This window comes from Lemur catta, chromosome 13, assembly GCF_020740605.2.
Source record: "Lemur catta isolate mLemCat1 chromosome 13, mLemCat1.pri, whole genome shotgun sequence".
Lineage (NCBI taxonomy): Eukaryota > Metazoa > Chordata > Mammalia > Primates > Lemuridae > Lemur > Lemur catta.
This window is the reverse complement of record NC_059140.1, coordinates 66,748,545-66,761,887: the sequence shown is the minus strand read 5'-3', so window position 1 is coordinate 66,761,887 and position 13,343 is coordinate 66,748,545. Positions and strand designations below refer to the sequence as shown.

Here is a 13,343-nt window from a genome sequence, read left to right as displayed (position 1 = left end):
GTCAGTCTTGAAGTTCCCACCCAGGGACAATAGGTTTCCTAAGAACTCTTTCTCTGTGCTCCATCCCGATGGTAACACTCGCCAGCAGACCCCACAGCAGGGCTAAGAAACCCATCCTCCCTTCTGTGGGCTGTCGGCATTGCCGATCTTTATGATGGTCCTCTTGGGGGCCCTCACTTGCTGGGGGAGGGGGAGAATTGTCGAAAACATCCTGGGAAAAAGGCAAAGAGTTTTCTGTTCATATGGACCCCTTCCGGTAAAACCCTTTCAAACTTTTTTTATTTTTTGTAAGCTGAAACTGGGGGGGGGGGGGCATTATTTGCTGGATTAGATTTGCCATCTTTTGGTGAGACTGGTTTGGATGTGTCTTTTACTTGTCTTTACAATGTGAGGATGCTTACACCCTAGTTTAAGGTTTGGGACTTCAACCAGATTTCCAGATTGACCTTCCATCGACATCCTATTACACACGTAAAATCTAGATGTCCACTTCCCTTTTTGCTCAGATCCCGGCTTCCTGACGCACAGGGGTACACCCAGGCCTCATATGGCCGTAAGTGGGTACTGAGGGGGCATCCTCAGCTTCAAGGACTCATCCTCCACCCTCCTGGCTCCCCCATGAGCAACTTTTCACCGTTCTAATGGCCACACATGGGAATCCCAGCTGTGTCTACTGAGTAGGATGAGGCTTCCGTTTCCCACAGACTGTCCTAAGAGGCTGTGCCTTTATGAATTTCTTAACTAAAGGATTAGGACAAATTTAAAAGGCAATTACTATGTGGAGAGAGGGAGAGGTTAAGTTTTCATTAACTGTTTTCATAGACCAGAAGGAAAGCCTCCAAGAAAATCAACCCTTCACAGGACGGTCATCCACCGACACCCACAGATCCTGACCTGCTGCCGCGCCCTGAAGCTCCTGCTTCTCTCCCTCCCACCTGTCTCTTCTTGCAAGTTTCCAAAATCACACCCACCAGTGCCCTGACAGTTTACAAATACCATGGCAACCCCTGGAAATTGTCTTACAAGGATAGAAAAGGGGAGGGTCCCCAGTTCCAGGAATTCTCCACCTTTTCACAGGAAGACCCATGAATATTCCACCCGCCATTTAACATAAAATTAGGGAATCAGCATAAAAGGGAAAAATCTTGTTAAACTCAGGGTCTCCTCCACTCATGGGGGTTGACCCGTTCCTTCTCTGGAATGTACTATACTTTAATGAACTTTGGCGCTTTGCTTGCCCGTGTCTGCTCTGTCTGCTTATTTGCTCTGTCGACTTGGTACCAGTAAACGTTCTTCAGTACTGGGAGCCAAGAACCAGGGAACACAGGGACCTGACATCTGGTCCCCACACCTGACAATAGGTATTTTTATTATTTCCGTTTTGTGAAGGAAACGGAACACAAAAAGGTAAAGTAAGCTGCAGAGCCAGGGCTTGTACTTGGGCAAAAACTGGGTTGCTTCACCCACTGTAGTTATGTCTCACTGTAAATGGGAAACAGTGAGATCTGAAGCCCTAGATTTAGAAGCTACACAGCGCAAGGCATTCAAGGAAAGGAGTCACTGGTCACCCCTAGAAAAGGTGCTTCCTGCTTCAATCCAAGAGGAGGGCACAAAAGGGCACAAAGACTGAGTGAGGGACCTGCGCCCCTCAGCTGGAGGTCAGACTCACACCTGTGACACCAACAAGCCTCTGAATGGTCAGATCCCAGGATGCCAAGGCCCCTGTGCAATTTCCCAGTGTGGACTAACCACATGTACTCCCTGGGGACCTTGTTACATAGGAAAACATTTGATCCTAAATGAAAAGAAATAACATTCATTCTCTTGAGCCAAGACACTTCCAGACTCACATCCAGAGCAGGAAGATACTGCTAGAAAATACAGAAATTAACATTGCTCCTGGCCCAGCTTGCTCCCTACTAAGCAAATAACTTCAAGAGAAGCCTGATGCCTCTGGGTCTATGATAAGATGTTTCTGTTCCTGCTTATCTCACTTCAGGTTTCTTGGGACAGAAATGTGTGTGTGTGTGTGTGCATGTGTGTGTGCGTGCATGTATGACCAGAGAAAGTGTTTTTGTCCTTGCAAACAATCAGAAATCACACTTTGCCCAGAAATTTATGAAGAAACACTTGCTCAGGATCCAGTCCTCAACCACAGATTTTCATCATTATACACAGAAAAAGCACCATTTGGTGACCTGCCTATGTCCTTTGCAGGCGTTATGATGGAAAGTCTCGGAAGGCTGCCCAATGAGCATTGTTAACACCATTTGCAGAAAATGTACTGAGCTATTCGTTAGCTCTGAGCCAAGAACAGAACCTGTCACTTTGCATGATTATTGCAATTCATGCAATGACATCAAAACTCCGAGGCACAATTATTTCCATGTGTTAGGTGAGCAGGCTGAGGCTCAAAGAAGAAAAGTAAGCAGTAGTGGTATGCAAGGCTTTGCAAGCAGGCAGCCTGGTTTGATTCCACTGGATAAATGAACATCTAAGTTTTCAATCTCCCTAAGCCTCACTTTCCTCCTCTCTAAAATGGGCTATGACAGTTCCTCACAGTGGTGAGGAAACTTTAATGTGCACACAAATCACCTGAGATCTTGTTCAAATGCAGGCTCTAATTCAGGAGGTCTGGAATGGGGCCTGAGACTCTGCATTTCTCACCAGCTCCCAGGTGATCCCTGTGCTGCTGGTCTGGGGACCACATTTTGAGGGGCAAAGCTTTTCTGAGTTCTTGTTTTAAGACTTAAATGAGAATGCATGTGAAGTTCTCAGCACAGTGCCTGGCACAAAGTAAGCATTCAATAACAGCTGATCTTATTGCTGTTGTTTCTGTTATAGTCAACTCCAAATTATCAGGGGGCTCAAAGGGAGTGGTTGGGTATTCTGTAAGATTTGCTTTATAATGTGCTGAAAAGTTCTTGAAAGAGTATGGTAGTGTGCAAAGCAGTGTTACATGAATTTGAACCCTGGTGTTACCCTTTCAGCATGTCTTGAAACCTCTGTAAGATCTTTTAGGATAATCTTTCAGGATAAGTAGGATAACTGTCCTACTAAGTAGATGGAATCATTGTGAGAATCCAATATAACAACATGTGAGACATTTCTCTAATTTAAACACTAGAGTACTGTGTGCACTGGTAGTAATGGTATTTTTGCCCAGGTCAGAATATTTCCCAGCTACTCTCTCCCCACCACCATCCTCCCAGTGTGTGAGAGCCGTTGGTGGCTATTTATGTCAGAAAGCACAAAGGGCAAAGAGGCCCAACCTTTGGCATTGGGTGGGAGAAATGGGTTCAAGCCACATTAAATGCTGCTTCTACTCAGCTTGCACAGGTCAGAGAAGAGGAGAAGGAATACTATTTTCTTACAATATATACATGTAAGAAAATTCAACTTGTACACCCCAAATCTATTTTTTTTTTTTTTTGAGACACAGCCTCGCCCTGTTGCCCGGGCTAGAGTGAGTGCCATGGCATCAGCCTAGCTCACAGCAACCTCAAACTCCTGGGCTTAAGCGATCCTTCTGCCTCAGCCTCCTGAGTAGCTGGGACTACAGGCATGTGCCACCATGCCCGGCTAATGTTTTCTATATATATACATTTTTTTTTTTTTTTTAGTTGGCCAGATAATTTCTTTCTATTTTTAGTAGAGACAGGGTCTCACTCTTGCTCAGGCTGGTCTCCAACTCCTGACCTCGAGCGATCCACCCGCCTCGGCCTCCCAGAGTGCTAGGATTACAGGCATGAGCCACCACGCCCGGCCCCAAATCTATTTTTTAATAATTTTTTTATTTCAAAGTATTACAGGCTATAAATAATTTTGTGTACATGGATTGTTTTTGTAATGCTTGAGTCATAGTTATGAGAGTTCCTATCACACAGAAAGTGTTCATTGTACCCATTAGGTAGGTTTAGCAAATGTTGAGGGCAAAGATCAGATGGCCCAACACCTCAGTTCTCGCTCTCAGAGGGGTAAGACCTTGAGAGTCAAGTTCAGGTTGAGGCTTGGGAAAAGAAACACAGGAGAAAATGAACTTAATTTCCATTTAGGTCTTGGGCTAGAGAACAAGAAGTGGCCCCCCTGGCTTCTATCCTCCCCAAGTGAGGAGCCCACATGCAGTCTGAAGTCAACACCACAACCAGCAATGACACCTGACTTAGAACCTTCCAGGTCTCTCTGTGGTCTGCATGGCACTCTCAGGAATCAGCAGTGACAGTCAGGTGGCTGGGTTTTTCAAGGTTTATGAGATAGTTCCCAATGATACCATGTGAAAGCCTTTCCATTGAACATGGCAGTTAGCTTAGCAGAAAATATAAGCCATGTTTACAAATGAAAGAAGGTCCTACCTGCAAATAAATGGACAACTGGTATGAAATTTGTAATATTTCACATGGCAACAAAATGACTACCAGCTTGAGCATAGAAATCGACGTTAGAGTTGAAAATGTAAAGTCAGGTCCAAATCTCAGCCTGTATTGCTAATTAATTACAGCAAAACCTAATGGCCAGTAAAACTAGCATGGACTGGTTTTAGGTAAGGTTTTGGAGGCAGGCAGCCTTCGTGTGTCAGACTTCATGAGTTCAAATCCTGACTCAACAGCTTTCTAGCTGTGAGATCAAGTTAAATAACCTTTCTCGGTCTTAGTTACTTTATCTGTAAAAGCAAACTGATAAGAGAAACTACCTTGCGTGGTTGTTGTTAGGATTAAATGAGTTAATATATGTAAAGTGCTTAGAATACTAAGTAGACACAGTAAGCTTCCCCAAAACAAGCTATTACTGTATAACCTTAACAAATCAATTGGCCCCCTGAGTCGCATTTCCTCATCTGTGGTAGAATGAGCATATTCTAAGGATGAGAAGAAACAATGTATATGGAGGCATTCTGAAAAGTTAGAAGAGCTAGATACATTGTGAAATGATACAATGTTTGTTATTACAAAGGGAATTTTTATTTTGTGCCACACTTCAGTTTGGCAAACTGAAGGATAAGCACTTCAGTGTGCATTGTCTCTGGAACGAATATTCTACAATTTCTCCAAATATTCATATGCAACATCTCCTCCGGGATCTCGACCTGCCAAGAGCTTTAATTCTGACACGTTCAGAGGTCATCGAAAGGAGGAATTAATTAGTACAAATTTGAGAAAAATATGAACTGGAAGTTAACTCACTACTTGGAGCAGGAACAAATCTGTGACAGAACAAATCCCTCCCAAAGGTGTAACCCACATTTTTAACAAATGCTCTTTATCCTCTACACAATTTCAGATCCTTGGCAAGCACCAACTACTGGAGTGAGAGGTCTACTGAGCTCAGGCTTTAGGGTTGCTCGAGCCCTTGAAGTCACTGATTTATAAAGAGAGTGATACTGAGTTGACTGAAAGTCCTAGGTACACAGCGTCCTTGATGAAGAAAGTTGACCCGCTGTAAGCAGGGAGCTTATTCCTCCCATAGTGGCAATGGACTTACACCACTTCTTCCACACTGAGAAGCACCCAATTGAGCCTACGATATATATCTACAAAAATGCCAAGAGCCAATCAAGCACAAAGGTGACAAGCATCAGCTCTACAGACAGACCGGAGTGTGTGCCCCAATTCCACTACCTGAAGGTTCTTTAAACTCACCAAACTTACGTACTTGTCAGTGTCTCAGTTCTTTTGTAAAATAAAGAAATAATAGTACCAACCTGTATTAGTGATCTGTTGCTGTGTGACTATTTACCTCCAAAACTAGTAGCGCTAAGCAATAATTTCCATGGGTTGGGAATCAGCAGTACCTTGGCTGGGAAGTTCTACCTCATGTCTCACATGAGGGTATAAGCTGTTGGCCAGGGCTACAGTCATCTAGGACAAGAAGATCCACTTCCAAGCTCCCTCATGTGGTTGTTGGCGGGCCTTAGTTCTTCATGAGCTATTGGATGGAGTCCTCAGTTCCTTGCCAAGAAGAAAGCTGCAGTCTTCTATGGTCTAATCTCACCTGCGACATACCATCCTTTCTGCCCTATGTGTTGGCCACACAGACCCACCCTCATACGGTGTTGGAAGTGACCACACCATGATGTGAACTCCAGGAGACGGGCTTCACTGGGGTCACCTCGGAGACTGGCTACCACACTACCTGACAGGCTTCTCAGGAGAATCAGTAAGTTGATATGTGCAAAGGTCTTAGAACAGTGTCCAGCACATCACAAGTACTCAGTAAAATGTTAGTATCATTTTTGTGTTGTTGTTGTTGTTTCTCTTGTTGTATTAAGGGCTTCACTGGAAGCCATGAGATAGAAACACTAGCTGAATTGTCCAGAAATTTATCCCTAGCCCTGACCTCATTAACAACTTGGCTCAAATCAAACAGTCTATATATATGATTTTCACTGCAACTTGCCACTCAGATTCTTCCCTGCTTTTAAAATAGACGTTTATCAAGCGGCAAATCTAGTACACAACCCTTAAAAAGAAGTCCTCTCTCTCCCAATCACTTGGGAAGTTTATATTAATACATGCAAATATCAGAATATCAAGAATAACCCATCAGAAGTTTTCATTTTCTCATGTAACATAAAGCCTAAATAAAATTAGTACCAAGGTTGGTTCAGTAGTTCCAACCACGTCATCAGGATTCAGGACTTCTTCATCTGTCCCCTTTGCTATCGTTGGTGCATAAGCGACATGTCCCATCACAACTCTAAATAGGCAACTGCAAATTTAATCACAACCCAGTGCAAAGACAAGAAGAAAGGTGTGGGGATCACAAGGGCAGTGAGAGAACTTTCCTACATGTCTCTGTTTTGTTCAATTTTTTTTTTAATCTAAGGAGAAGTTTTTTCCAGAAATTTCCCATGCATCTCATTAGCCATAGTTGGCACATGCCCATCCCTAGCTACAAGGAAGGCTAGGAAAGTGTCTGACATTTTCTGAGATGGTGGCCCCAGCAGAGCCATCATGGAAGAACGGGGAAGGGAGTGGCTGTCATCAGCTCAGGCTGCCATATCAAAATACCACAGATTGAGTGGCTTAAACGACAGACATTTATTTTTCACAGTTCTGGAGACTAAGAGGTCCAAGATCCATGTGCCAGTTGACTCAGGTCTTGGTGAGGGTCCCCTTCCTGGCTTCTCCCTGTGTGCTCATATGGCCTTTCCTTGGAGCAAGATATTTCTCTCTCTCCCTCTCTTATTATAAGAGTACTAATCCCATCATGAGGGTCTTTCCCTCAAGGCATCATCTAAACCTAATCACCTCCTAAAGGTCTCACCTCCTAATACCATTACATTGGGAGTTAGGCTTCAATATATTATAAGGGGGGGCACAGACATCCAATCCTCCCAAGGAGTTAACCAAGAGTCTTCCACACCCCTCATGCAGGTTCACTCATTTGAAAAACTTTGCTATCATCCTTCCTACCTAGAACAGAAATAAGCATAAACCAGGAAGTCTGTTACCCAGGAAATTCATGTGCAATTGATTCATCCTTGTTCACCTGACATCAACCAGAAGTGAGGTATTGCACATAACTAAAATTTTCAGATTATCCTTCTCCAAAGGTGCTAAAGCTTACCATTAATATATTTTAACCGTTCTCATGGCAACCTTCACTGAACTGCTTTACTTCCATGTCTTAGTTGGTAGCAGGTCTGAACATAGTTTAACATTTACTGAATGACAGGGCTGCCATTATGGGTATCAATTATTGAGCTATGCATGAAGATTCTATTGCCCCCGAGGCTCTGTTGCTCAACACTGGATGCCCCTATCTTGCTAAGCCTGCTGGGGGGAGTCTACACTATATCTCAAAATATCTGCAGCTCCTCGTGAAAGTACCTTTGAAGTCATTCTTATTTTCTGATGTCACTTCCATCTCCCCAGTGCTTCTAATGTTAGTTTATACTTTAATAAAACTTAGGGCAGCACTGAAGAACACGGAGGGAAACCAGCTTCCCCACAGGAACACGGTGGTAAAGGGGACTGCCAAACAGGGGTAGTTCAGAAGTGTCCAAGCATTTTCCCTTTGCAAGCCAAGGACCCCAGGTGACATGCTCAGCCAGCCCTTCACATATTCTGAAGAAGGTCAGAACAGTTTGGAGGCAGCTGGTTTACTACTCTAAAGAGCTGAGGTAGGATTAAGAGGATCATATCCTGATTGGAAAACCAGACCTTTCGATAGAGGGAGGAGGGATGGGTGGTCTGGAAGCATGAGGCCCTGCACCAAGGGCAGCACTGATTCCCCTGGGTGCTGGAGGAGTGCAGGAGATGATGCATAAGGCAGGACCTGGAGTTATCTGCACTCTTCTACACAGGACTGTGAAGTAGCACTGGAACATCTCGTACGTAGGTAATCTGGGGCTCAGTTCCATTTTTGGCAATTGCTTCTGAAGTTTGAAATGACCTCAAATGTTCTCACTATCCAAGTGAGGCAATAATATATTATCATGGTGCTTTAATAGCTTTTAAAATTGTATCAAAGTTTACAATTAACCAGCTGAGTCATCTTTCCTACCTCTATGGTTTTCACCTATGAAAATTTAATTTGCTGAGGCTTATGAGCCAGATGTTTTAGGCAAAACCCAGGTTAGATTTTTCTGGCCTACGTAGGTATGGGTTTAATTCCCTGGACTGCATTAAACAGCATCTTCTCTTCAGGTTGCTTAATCGATGGTCCTGTCTTGGGATGTTTCTATGCAAGGTTAGCCTTGGCAAGTTCTTTGTGTTCTTGACTCTTCTATGATGGAAGTCCTGTCTAAAAATTAAAACTCTTTATGCTTCATATGCCCTAAATGTTATAAGTGACATAGGGAAGGCAAAAGTAGATTAAAGAGGTACAAGAGAAACATTGGCTACTGCACCCAGGGCAGTGGCATCACTGGGGCCTTTAGGGCTGAGGCGTGAGCAAGGGGCCATTCTAGAGCCCCACCCGCAACAGACTGCACTGTCCTGGGGCCCAGGTTGCTGAGGCTGAGGCACAACAAAAGAGCTGCTGTTGACCACAGAATTTAGGCACAAGCAATCGCATGCTACTGCACCCAGGCCAGAGGCACAAGCACTGTCAAGGCTGAGGTGCAAGTCACATGCACATTCCTCACCCACCAGCCCAGGATGCCATCACTGAAGGGAGCAATAGCCCCTCATGGCAAGCCCCTGCCCAAGCATTCTGCCAGTGACCTGGGGACCACCCAACCCCTGTGTACCACAGCCAGTGCCAGTATACACGTTGGAGGGCCTGGGGACAAGACGGCCTGGCCCACCTTTGCCCTTCCAACTGAGCCTCCCCCTGCTGCCAGAGCACACAGTCCAGAGGGCCAGGGGATTGCCTAGCCCAGTTCATAACTGTTGGTACCTGAACACTCCACATGGGGACCTGAGGTTGGACTACCCACCTGGCTGCTAGCACCAGAGCTGCTTCAAAACCTATTACAAGAATATAGTAACCAAAACAGCATGATGTTGGTATAAAAGCAGACACATAGACTAATGGAACAGAATAGATAACCCAGAAATAAATCCACATATTTACAGCCAACCGATTTTTGACAAGGCATCAAGAACATACACTGGGTAAAGGATACCCTCTTCAATAAATGGTGCTGGGAAAATTGAATATTCAAATGCAGAAGAATGACACTGGACCACCATCTCTCACCATATACAAGAACCACCTCAAGATGGATTAATGACTTAAACATATGACCCAAAACTATAAAAATACTAGAAGAAAGCGTAGGGAAGACACTCCAGAACACTGGTCTAGGCAAAGATTTTATAGCTAAGACCTCAGAATCATAGACAACTAAAACAAAAATAGATAGGTGGGACTATATTAAAATAAAAAGGTTTTACACAGCAAAGGAAACAATCAACAAAATGAACAGACAACCTGCAGAGTAGGAGAAAATATTTACCAACTATTCATCGAACAAGGGACTAATATCCAGAAGATACAAGGAAATCAAACAACTCAACAATTAAAAAAAAAACAAATCCCATTATAAAGTGGACATGAATAGACAATTCTCAAAATAAGACATACAAATGGCCAACAGATATATGAAAAATGCTCAATACCACCAATCATCAGGAAAATGCAAATTGAAACCACAATAAATATCACCTCAAAGTTGTTAGAATGGCTAATATTAATATCAAAAAGACAAAACATCACAACTATTGGTGAAGGTGAGGAGAAAAGGCAAACTTTGCTTGTGGTGTTTTTATGGTCATTACTGGACATGTACACAGTGGCAAAAAATTTGCATCATCCAACATGCACAGGTCAAACAAAAGTGATGCTCTGCCTTGTTTCAGCTCTCATCTGAAAATAAGTGTCCTTTCTGTGACCTATTCAGGGCCACATTTTTTTGCATTGTTGTGCTTTGCTTTTTTTTCTTTTTCTTTTTTCTTTTTTTTTTTTTTTTTTGCTGACTTTGCTATTTAAAAGGCCCCCAGGCATGGTACTGAAGTGCTGTCTGGTGTCCCTAAGCACAAAAAGGCAGTCATATGTCTTACAAAGAAAATCTGTATGTTAGATAAGTTCACTCAGGCAGGAGTTACAGCATGGTTAGCCTGTTTACCAGGGCTTATTCTATGTCTTTCAATAGCTATGATGACATATATTCCATTTTAATAATAAATAATAAAAAATTTCTAAAATTATTAATTGTAGTGCCTCTGAGGAAATTCTGGAAGCTCATTATAACGCCTCAACTCCAATAAAAATAGAACAGACATGAAAGCTTTTATAAGATTACCACCCACCTAAATAGATGGAAAGAAGGCCAGTGCCTCAGCAATTATAATACCCCTGCAATACAAACACACCTAGTTAGTGAAAAGGAGAAAGAGTGACCTTAACATTTGAAATGCCTGCAGGAAGCAGGATGCCAATTAGAACAATTACCTAGAAATAACTTGCAAATTAGTACAAGCCCATACTTCAAAAATATTCCCAAAGCCTATATAAGAGCCATCATTAAAGACAAAATCTTATTGGCCTGGACTGAAGACAAACTCTTTGAAGTATAAAGTCTTAATTTCCAAAATAAATTTTTTAAAAATTTTTAATTAGACAAAAACATTCAGGAATATGAAAGTTCCCTTCATCCTATGGTGTTGGGGAATGACAAGCTCTCTTCCTTCTAACTTAGCCTTCTGCCTTTTGAAATTGAAGCATGTATTACTGCTATCATAATTTAAATTAAAGTGCTTTCCTAGCAGTTCCCAGCAACCTGTCTTGGACATCTCTTCTGCCTATCCAAATTCCATAGAAATTGTTCTCTTGAAAATTCAGTGTCTCTTTTAATGCAAAGCATTTTAAGCATAACATCAGTATAACTCTGTGTATTGCAATAGAGATCTAAACTATTTGACAATCCCATTTTTCTAATCATCTCTTGAATGCCCAACCCCTTCCCATGAGATTATGGTTGTGAGGTTTCTTAGAACAGAAGCTGCTGAGGTACCATGGAAACAGACAGAGTTTGGCCTTGTTCTTGAGGTGAGACCCCGGACAATAGAATGTGTTTTGTTTCTATTTTTTATTTTCTTAAAGAAAAATTGCCTTATTTCCATGCTAATCTAGGCATATAATCAGATCATTTCTCACTTGTATTCCTTAAATGGAGGAAAAGGAGGAGGATGGGAGAGAGGAAGGGGCAGTGCAGGGTCCACACTGGAGGAGATTCGGGAATGTGGGTGTGAGCTCACTCCCTAGCTTTGCAATTCCAAATCTCTCCTCACCCCCACCACCCCCACCCCTGCCTCTGTCTCCTGGCCTCTTTTTCCTCTTCTAGGAGCACTGTCTCCTTCCTCCTTGTGTCTATCTTTATATTGTATTAAACTAGAAATAACTGCCCATGTGACCTTCCCCTGAAAGCTCTATAATCAAAAGGAGGAGCTACAGCACAGAATGTAGCACCAAGTTTCCTTTGTAACAAAGAGTTGGGGCAAGTACAATTTCTTACCTCCTGACACTCCTATATGTAAAGGAGTCTGGTATTCCTAGTCCAAGTAGCAAATCCAGCTCCTCTTGTGCTGGAGGATGGGAAAGAAGAAAATGCATCCTTGCTTCACCTCTAGCTGCATGGGATGCCAGTGCTGCCCGAAGGCCCCATGGTCGGCTTGTTCTGCAGCAAACAAATCATAGGTTTCACAATCCTAATGCTGGCTCTCCAAGAGGAGTCACTTTAACGCGTGACTACTATACTTCTCTGGGGCATATGGCCAGCCCAATAGCCATTAGTCACCTTGTCTGTCCCTAGCTCAAAAGTCGGATAATGTATTGCTCTGGAAATGTCATCTGGGCTTTTTAATATTTGAGTTCTTGGCTGAACTGCACTTTGAAGTGGCATGCTTAGAGGAATGAAAGGATAAAGGAGATTTTTTATTTCCTGCAGAGAGGGAAGAGTGCAATTATCTCAGCAGGCATATTTCTTCCTTCTATTTCTTCCCTTTCCTCTGTCATCCAATCTGGGTAACAATAAAGAGAATCAATTTGCAAAACGAAGCTAATGACTGAGTTGACAGTAGCATTTTCATTGCAGTGCTGACATAGAAAGCACCGTAGCCTTGATTCACAATGTCTGTTCCCATGGAATGCTGGCTACATCATTCAGATATAAGCATCACCACACTTACAAATATTAGGGATTTTAAGACAAGAGAAAAATAATTATTTGGGGGAAGAATAATTGGCTGTACCAGGGGTCAGCTGGACAGTGCCTGAGGGTGGTGGATCCACTGGGTCAGAAAGCTCTGTTGCTATGGCCACCAGTGATGACTCCTCCTCACACCAGTGGTGTTTGGAAGGTCAAGGTAGATGTCATGGCTGGAGTGGTGATTCATCAGGCTTTGCCTCCTCTGTAAAGTGTGGTTCTTTAGGAAGAAGGAAGCTGGTACAAGGAAAGCCCTGGGCTGATTCCCTGGTTGGGCACAGCCACCTTGGAGAGGAGGGGCATTCCCTGTCCTCCTGGGGAGACTCCTGGGAAGGTCAGCAGAAGTGACAAGGTGGATCTTACGACGGCGAGAGCTCCATGTGACCATGGGTAGGTGAAGAAACATGCTTCATTAAGACATGAAGGTAATTTCTGAGCTGCTATTCAGGGATTTCTTGCTTGTAGAGGGAAACCAGGATATAATTTTAACTCAAAAGGCAGCTTTGTACAGAAGGACAAACCCCAGAAAATGGGCATTTCTATTCAAATTTATTTAGGCTTCCTTTTAATCACTTAAATAATGGAATAATGGATCATTTTTATCTGACCAGGAACTTGTCATACTTTCCTTTCTTAGGAAACTTCATAGGAGATAGTCTTCTTTTACTTCTATTATCATTTGTTTAATATG

The 13,343-nt window shown here is 43.0% G+C and overlaps 1 long non-coding RNA gene across 1 annotated transcript in view; it reads right to left on the bottom strand.

Moving 5' to 3' along the window:
- The window catches only part of LOC123649208, a 214,827-nt gene extending 202,794 nt beyond the window's left edge, over window positions 1-12,033 (bottom strand). The window contains exon 1 of the long non-coding RNA XR_006738913.1: window positions 11,963-12,033. This is a non-coding gene — a long non-coding RNA (uncharacterized LOC123649208). The remainder of the gene's footprint in view (window positions 1-11,962) is intronic.
- Between the last annotated feature and the right edge of the window lie 1,310 nt (window positions 12,034-13,343).